The sequence below is a fragment of the Patella vulgata genome, chromosome 4 (genome assembly GCF_932274485.2).
Source record: "Patella vulgata chromosome 4, xgPatVulg1.2, whole genome shotgun sequence".
Lineage (NCBI taxonomy): Eukaryota > Metazoa > Mollusca > Gastropoda > Patellidae > Patella > Patella vulgata.
Window position 1 is genome coordinate 59,018,441 of NC_065882.2, and position 7,944 is coordinate 59,026,384.

At 35.8% G+C, this 7,944-nt stretch overlaps 1 protein-coding gene across 8 annotated transcripts in view; it reads left to right on the forward strand.

Annotated features, from left to right (window-relative positions):
- The window catches only part of LOC126819275 (uncharacterized), a 59,494-nt gene that overhangs the window by 17,565 nt on the left and 33,985 nt on the right, over positions 1–7,944 (forward strand). For 5 of the 8 annotated variants that reach the window (XM_050547232.2, XM_050547229.2, XM_050547230.2 and 2 more), the window contains exon 2: positions 4,419–4,472. The exons of 1 other annotated variant lie outside the window; for it this stretch is intronic. The gene's annotated coding sequence lies outside the window, so the exon portion shown is untranslated. Of the gene's footprint in view, positions 1–1,991; positions 2,014–4,418; positions 4,473–7,231; positions 7,436–7,944 lie in introns of those variants that run through there. 2 more of the 8 variants (XM_050547234.2, XM_050547236.2) reach the window with 2 other exon arrangements.

A 7,944-nucleotide genomic window follows, 5' to 3' on the forward strand; every position in this document is an offset into this window, starting at 1 on the left:
TGTAGTGGTGAATGGGAACAGTAATATGTGGAACTAATAAAAGTTCAATAGCCATTTTGGTTTAGAACCCTGACTTTAGTGCGGAAGAATATTATCTAAATAATTCTTCTTTCACATGGAATAGTTTTGAAATGATTTCCCATTTTCTGAGTAGGCAAGAATTCTCCATTTGTTTATATTGATTGATAGGTCTAATGGTACTCTCTCCCCATTCTCCATCATCTACCTACGTATTATTTTTTCTGAGCATATGTTTCGTCGGTATTCACAACAAGTATCAAGTCATTAGCAACCTAGAATTATTTTCCTTTCATTGAACTAAACCACATCATGTTTCATACCATGTTTATTTTTTCCTCATGTGGTTTACCGGAAAGGAATGTTCAGCATTACGCACTGCCATTCACAAAAACCAGATCGTGTATAACTTGCATTAAAAACATATGGTGTTATGGTTCTATACAGGTACACATATACTTTAAAGGAACACCGCATAAGCTCAGTCTGAACAACAGAACCACTCCACCTACTGTCATTTTTAGTTTTCGAGCCATAGTTTCGTACACACAAGACTTACATTTCCTTATTATCTTTCTTTTTGGATTATAAGATTCAGCAGTAATTCGATTTTATCATTTTATTATCGTATGTTACCGACATTGAATAAGATAAGACTGAGAGATAATTCATTTCTTACATTCTTGCTATCATGTGATAATTGACAGACAACACAGTCAGTGTTCCACCAGAACCAGAAGATATAAATTATATTATAACGACTGATCCCTGGTAACCCGGTCCTACTAATCACCAGGAACCGTCAAAAGCGATTTTGGTCCATTTCACTTATCCATTATTTAACTTGTGAATATGGTGTGTAGATTTATAATTTTTAACTTTCCTTTTCGGTCACTTTTTGCAATATGTTTGGACGATGTTGACAAACAGCTCTTTTCGGTTATTGACGATGATTAGTAGGTCCATGAGAACCCAAAAGTTTTTAGTAAAGTTAAAAACATAATCGAGAAGATCGTGCATTCGACCAGGCTTAACATCCCTTTAAAGGCTCAATACCACTCTTGTTGTAACTGAATAATATGTCCCAATCTTTATTCTGATCAACAAATTGTACTATTTTAGAATATTTCAATTAATTGACGATACAAATTTCATCTTAACGTCTAACGTAAACCTTTTCAAATGAAACTTCGATTTAAAAATATTTTCGAAATCTCTGGACAAGTAAAATAGGATTTAATGGATAATTTACACAACAGGTAGGACACTAACACATCTAGTACTTAGAATAAGGCTATTTTTTTATTTTCTGGGGCTGTCAAGCCAGCAAGAGTGTTATTGTCCCTTTAATGTAGATGTGATTCAGTTAGATAATACAGGTAGCTTGATGTTGTTGTTTTATTTTGGGTATTGATAACGGTATACTCAACAGCTGCTAATGAAATACATGCATCCTTTCATCAACTATCATAAGTTTACCCCTCAATGAACATCATTTATATTAAAGCTTATCGAGTTGCTACTATGGGAAAAACAAACATTTAAAATATAAGTTTTATTCAAATTGTCAACAATTATATTGCATAATAAATATAACCACCCTTTATAAAACACCTGTTATGTTTTTCTACCAATATATTTCAGTGAAAACAAATATTTAAAAAAAAATGATATCCAACCCCGACGTCTATTACAAATATTTTAAATGGCTTTTATGCTTCTTTTCATATAATCAGTTGTTCGCCGTGATTTCTACTCAGTTTGACATTTTGGTTTATCTTCGTATTTTACGTAATACTGATGGAAGATAAAGACATATCTTCATACGGTTTCTAAGCCATTAAGATTGAAGGAATTTGGATAAACCATTTTGAATGTTCCAAGCTAAATGTGACTCAGTAAATATTCCCAGATGTGTGGAGTCTGGTACCTTTGTTTGTCTGGAAATATAAACTGTTATTTTCCTCGGGGCAGCCAGTCTTATACAGTAGCATGGTATTTAAACAATTGTATTTCTTGCCGTGGGGAATGGACCTACACGATTGAAACTTTTGTCTGAAAAAAATTATGTCTACCTCTGCCAGTATTGATTGACGCCAACATATTTCTTAATGAATGAATGAATGAATGAAATGAGGTTTAACGCCCTACTTTTCTGGCCGAGAAAGTTCATCGGGATTTTCAGGAGTGGTTTCCCCTTGTCAATCGTGCTGGAAGGAGAGTCTGTCATTGGACAGCTGTCTAGTCGTTCGGATGGTACAAAAACCCGAGGTCCCATGTGCACATTGATGTGCACGTATAAGATCCCTTGGCAGTTGGAATTCGATATAAGAGTAGGCCGTAGTGCCGCTGTCCAGGCGAAATTTCCCTCATAGCACACTGTATGGCGCATTCCCATTTTCATTAGCCCAGTCGGAGCAGAACAGTAGGACGTTTTAAACCTCGTTTCATTTCTTACTTTTCCGCTTCAAACGGGCTAATGACGATGGGCATTCCCGGACAGCAAATGAATTCCTACTGTCAAGTACTGGCCTGGGTTTTTCGATTCATCTGAACGACTAGAAACTGTCCATTGACAGACCCTTCTTCTTTTATTAGTTTGGTAAGGATATAATACTACGCTCTTGTATTAATTGTTTGTTCTTTCTAGTTTTGTTTTCGTATTTTTTGATGTTTTGTTGTTTGTTAGTAACAGTTTTACTATTTTTGTATCGTAAATTGTTGATAGGAGAATGATGGCCGTCAGAGTATAGATTGTATGTAGACGTATTTAATATGTGGCTAGCGTGTGGAAGTCATTATTCTTGACAATCTGTCAAAATGTCAATAAACTTGTTATTTAGTATCTGTTCGTTATCTTGACCAGCAACTGGCTTCTTCAACGTCTAATAGAACTATAGATTATTATAGAGAAGTACCCATATTTTGTACATATAGGCGTGGTGCGTTATAACTGGGAATATATATTGGTATTGCTGTATTGTTCACTGTGTATTTTGATAAGGACGGAACAAGACGATCGTAGAGTTAAAGATGAAGTGATCATATATTTATTACAAGGAACACAGGAACATGATATCATATAAAGCCCTCTTCTCTTTTTCACTTCCTTCCTCTCTCGCTCCCAATAACTATCTGATAGCTACGTATTGCTTTTCGGATTCTCTAAATGAATATGAATAACAGATAATATTTTGTCATTGACAGTGTACAAATGTCAACAATGCCACTCTCTGGTAAAATCATCCATATACCTGTAGTCCCATTTTGTGTTTCATTGTGCATCGTCAATTATACATTTTTTTCGTGAGTCGCATCTGACGAAGTTTTCGATTTCCCGATTAAATGACCCCAAATCTTTGTAAGTTTTCTTTTAAAACTCAGCATGATATGAGTTATCACAATTAAGTATGAAAAGGTGTGTTTCCCTGATTACAGGTTGTGTATATTGCACTATAGATTACACATGCTATGCTCCACTTGATACTTACTCGGTTCACGATTCATAGCGGTATCACTTTTAATATCTTTTTAGTTTGTAACCTAATTACCTTGTGTACAAATTGTATTTTAAATGAAGAAGATTGTTTAACGATATATAATGTCTGCAAATTGTGGCTGTTAGATAGATAAACTATTGTACCTGTTGCGCCTGGCACTGTTGCAGAAAGTTGACTGAACCACACTTACATTATTGCCGGTATTATAGGGAAAAAAAAACTTTAAAGCATTATTTATTTTTATTTTTTGTGCGGCGTTTCGAAGAGTAGTGAATTTGTGTATTTGTAATCAATATATCGGGGAAAACGCGGTGGCTCAGTGGGTATATAAACGCTACATGGGGCAGAAAAGGAGGAAGTTAAAAATCCAATTTCGTTTCGTTTATGTACAAAAAAAAGTCTTACCCAAGACAAATTTAGATACTAATTAACCCTCCATGTGTTTTGAAACCCCGTGGGCGATATGGGTTGTTTTAAATTTGATTTATTTCAAGGTGCATTAATATTTCTAATCTATAACATTTGTATAATAAACACGGAGCTATAACCTATCCTTCAATCGGCACAATTTAATAAGGCGCCTCAACGGAAACGGTAGACATTTGTGCAGCCTTTTTTATATTAGTCCTTAATGCAACATGAAAGGTATCCCCTTTCAATTAAGATAGCCATACGACGATCTAGTTCGTGAGAAGAAGAAAGATAATTCGTCTCAACACTAACAAGCTAGATCTGTTTCAGGTTTTTTGTCTGTGTTACTTTTTAAGGAGGTTTGTTATCTAGATTTTTTTTGCATCTTTATTAAGTTAAGAATCTGTTATAAACCCCTATGTGTATTAATAGCCAATTGAAATCTCAAAATGTCGACTTAACATTGAATCATTCTACTTTACTTTCTAGGGGTTGACTGTACCTTAAGTGTAAACTTCTGAGCATATTAATTGGAATATTAAGGTAAGCCTACTCTTGAAATATGAAACATCATCTTAACCCTTGTCGTCTCTAATCTATATTCTTTCAAGTTTTCAGAAGATATTTAATTATTTGAATAATTTATATTCGCCCTTGTGAATAGGGGTATTTGTTGAAAAGGTTGCCGGGGTGGGGGGGGGGGTGATATGGACATCTTATAGAGTTATGACCCTTATTTTCTTGTTAAAATCGCGTGACCGTTCCTGTCATACGATTAATATGCATTATTATGACTGGTCTAACGACGAATCCTGTCGAATTTTAACAATTCTGATGAGTGCTTAGCAATTATTCTTGATAATATACAATATGAATCATTTTCTTTTTTTTTTTACCTCGGACACTTTAGCTGCTGGGGTATGATTCGTTGTCTGCCAACCTATCTTACAAACTTTTTGCGCGTAAGTCATCGTTATTTATGGGTTGATTTTTGTGTATTAAGTCCAAAGTTATCCAAGGGGGTTGGATTGCTTAGTGGTTAGCACTACGTGACAAGGAGTAGGGTCGGCTGTCCAACCTCGTGGGTTTTCTCCGGGTCCTCCGGTTTCCTCCCACTGCTAAAGACCCCTACCCGCAAGCGAATTATGGAAATAAAATTGAACCATATGTTAGTCCTGAAATGACCTAGTTTGTGTCGAGTGGACGTTAAACCCCATTTCTCTCTCTCTCTCCAAAGTTATCCAATCATGGCGCGCCTTTATCGTGTACATTATATTTTTATTTATAAAAAAAAAGAAAGCCAGAGTTTACTTAGAACCTTCGTTAAGGTATATCGATTGCAATTCGAAATATCTCGATTTCTGAAGACCACACCAGGCATGAATAAAACCGTTTAGTTCATCTTACATCTTGCTTCCGGTTTTTATTTTTGTAACCTTCTAAACATCCATTTTGTGTTTTATATCTTGCTTTTATCTCTGACTAGAAGAGTGTGCACACAAAGGCCGCAAAACGTCTGCCAATGTGAATATTTAACCCAATGACTTGGGTCTTTGGAAGCGAATAAAAATCGACTCGAGGTTTTATACATATGTAAGTCAGTCCACAAATTAATATTTTTTAATATCTCAATAAATTTCAAAAATAACAAATTTTATGTTATTTTTTATGTTTCGGGAGCCACAGTGGAGCAGTGATTATGGTCATCACTCACTTATCATCGATCCCGCCAATGTTGACCGAGACAGAACCTCGGAATTCCCAGCTCGTGTTCTCCTTGCATGGTGCAGGAAAACGGGCCTGACAATGAAAATGTGCATAGTCGCTCTGATCGGACAAAAAACAAAAACATACATGTACTAGGTCCACCGTGTACTCGTCAGTTTGCATCTAAAAGAACCAGTAACACACTGCAGAAAAGTAACATGATAAATCTCCGGTCAGTTCATTTCTAGGGCATAATTTCAAAAATAATTCAGTATATAAACACAAGTCAAATTGTATAATACTCTTATAGACTGTATTTTGAACACTAATTATGTAGGGGAATTTGGCATTGTAACATTCATATGGTTATAGATACGATTTGTACTTAAATGTATGTTATACTTCTTTAATCATTTTTAAATGTTTACCAAGAAACACCAGGAAAACATTAGAAAAAACACTTTTAATATCAACCGAAAATGTATTCTAAACTAGAAACAGTATTTCACGAAGAGTGTTTATCTATATGGGGAGATCTTCTAGTTTTATCAGTACAGCCTAAAGCCGGTGCTATATTCCATATATCGCAAAAAAAAAGAATAATTTTAAGTTATGTGAGAAAATAAAAACACACAAAAAGAATAGGTTTCTCACGATGTCACATAAACACACAATGAACACATACAATATTTACATATTATCTATATATCGTATATAATTTACTTGAATAGTATACAGTGTTGCTATTAGGTCTATAGTCAGTGTAGTGTATACTTAAAGTGGGCCAATTTTACTCCTACAATTCAACAGTTATAAAAACATGAATACACACACTGACGTTCTGTCACTGCATTTAAATAACTCAACCGAGTAGATTAGTTTGTGGTTCAACACCATGTTATAAATTAGTATTAACTTTTCTAGGAGCCATGGTGTTTCAGTGAGTAAGACGTTTGCTCAATAACCTGGATGTTTCACGTTCGATCCCGGTGTGGGTCGAGACAGTTCATCTGGATTTTCCGGCGTAGTCCTCCGTTGTCAGTGGAGCAGGACCGAAGGCCTGGCAAAGAACAACACACAGTCGTTGGGATGGGACGTAAAGTCGAGGTCCCGTGTACACATCGGCGTGCACGTAAAAGAACCCTTGGCAGCTGGAAGCTGGAATTCGATATAGGAGTAAGCCAAAGCGCCGCTGTCCGAGTACAATTTCTCTCATAGCAAACTGTATGCACGTCTTCATTAGCCCAGTCGGAGCAGAACAGTAGGACTTTAAAACCCCTATTTCATTTCAATTCTTGGGACAAAGAAACTTCGTAGCAGTTTTGACCGAACAAAGGGTTCGATCACAATGCCTAGGCTGCCTTCAACTTGGCTCAGTGACAAGAACTATTGGCTTCTGCTATCAGTGATATAGGTTAATGTTCCAATATTTTACGCTTCACATAAAATTGTTTGAATTTAAATTCAATATATTCGTATAGTAATAAAACTTACTTATATATAAGCAATGTAGTAACGAGGACCACACCCTTTTCTGACTAACCTGAGTGAATAATTTTCAACATATTCAATATTCAGCTAACCTTTTATTATGAGCATAAACAATTTATTATTGTTGAGTCAACCACACAGTTTGTGCAGGGTACAATCCACTCATGTTTGATCCTTTATAAGGACCGGATATTCTTCTTAGTGTTCAATAGCAAGAAACGTGCGATATGCCATAGATTAACGTAGGATATAACACCTGTATGGATTAGCAATACTATAACATTGGATTTAACGTCAGTTTAAGACAGGTAATTATATCGCATTTGGTTGTTCGTACATTATTTAATATATTATAGAAGATTGCACTTCGTATAGAGAAATGGGGTTTAACGTCCACTCGACACAAACTAGGTTATTTCGGGACTAACATATGGTTCAATTTTATTTCAATTATTCGCTTGTGCGTAGGGCTCTTTGACAGTGGGAGGAAACCGGAGGACCCGGAGAAAACCCACGAGCTTGGGCAGGCGACCCTACTCCTTGCCACGTACAACCGAAACCACGCCAGTTGACTCAATGACGGATCTTATGATACAACGCGCTAACCATTCGGATTCGGCCATCCAACCCCCTTTTAAACTATGTATGTGTAGTAGATTGTACTTGGTTGACATATATACGGGCGTTATTTATTATATATTTGTAGAGTGTGCGATTGCATTATGTGTATCAAGATTAAATGTGGTTGGTACAATGTATATAAATCAGATGAGGTTGTACTGTTAGGATTTGTTTAGCATCTCATCATAATACCAGA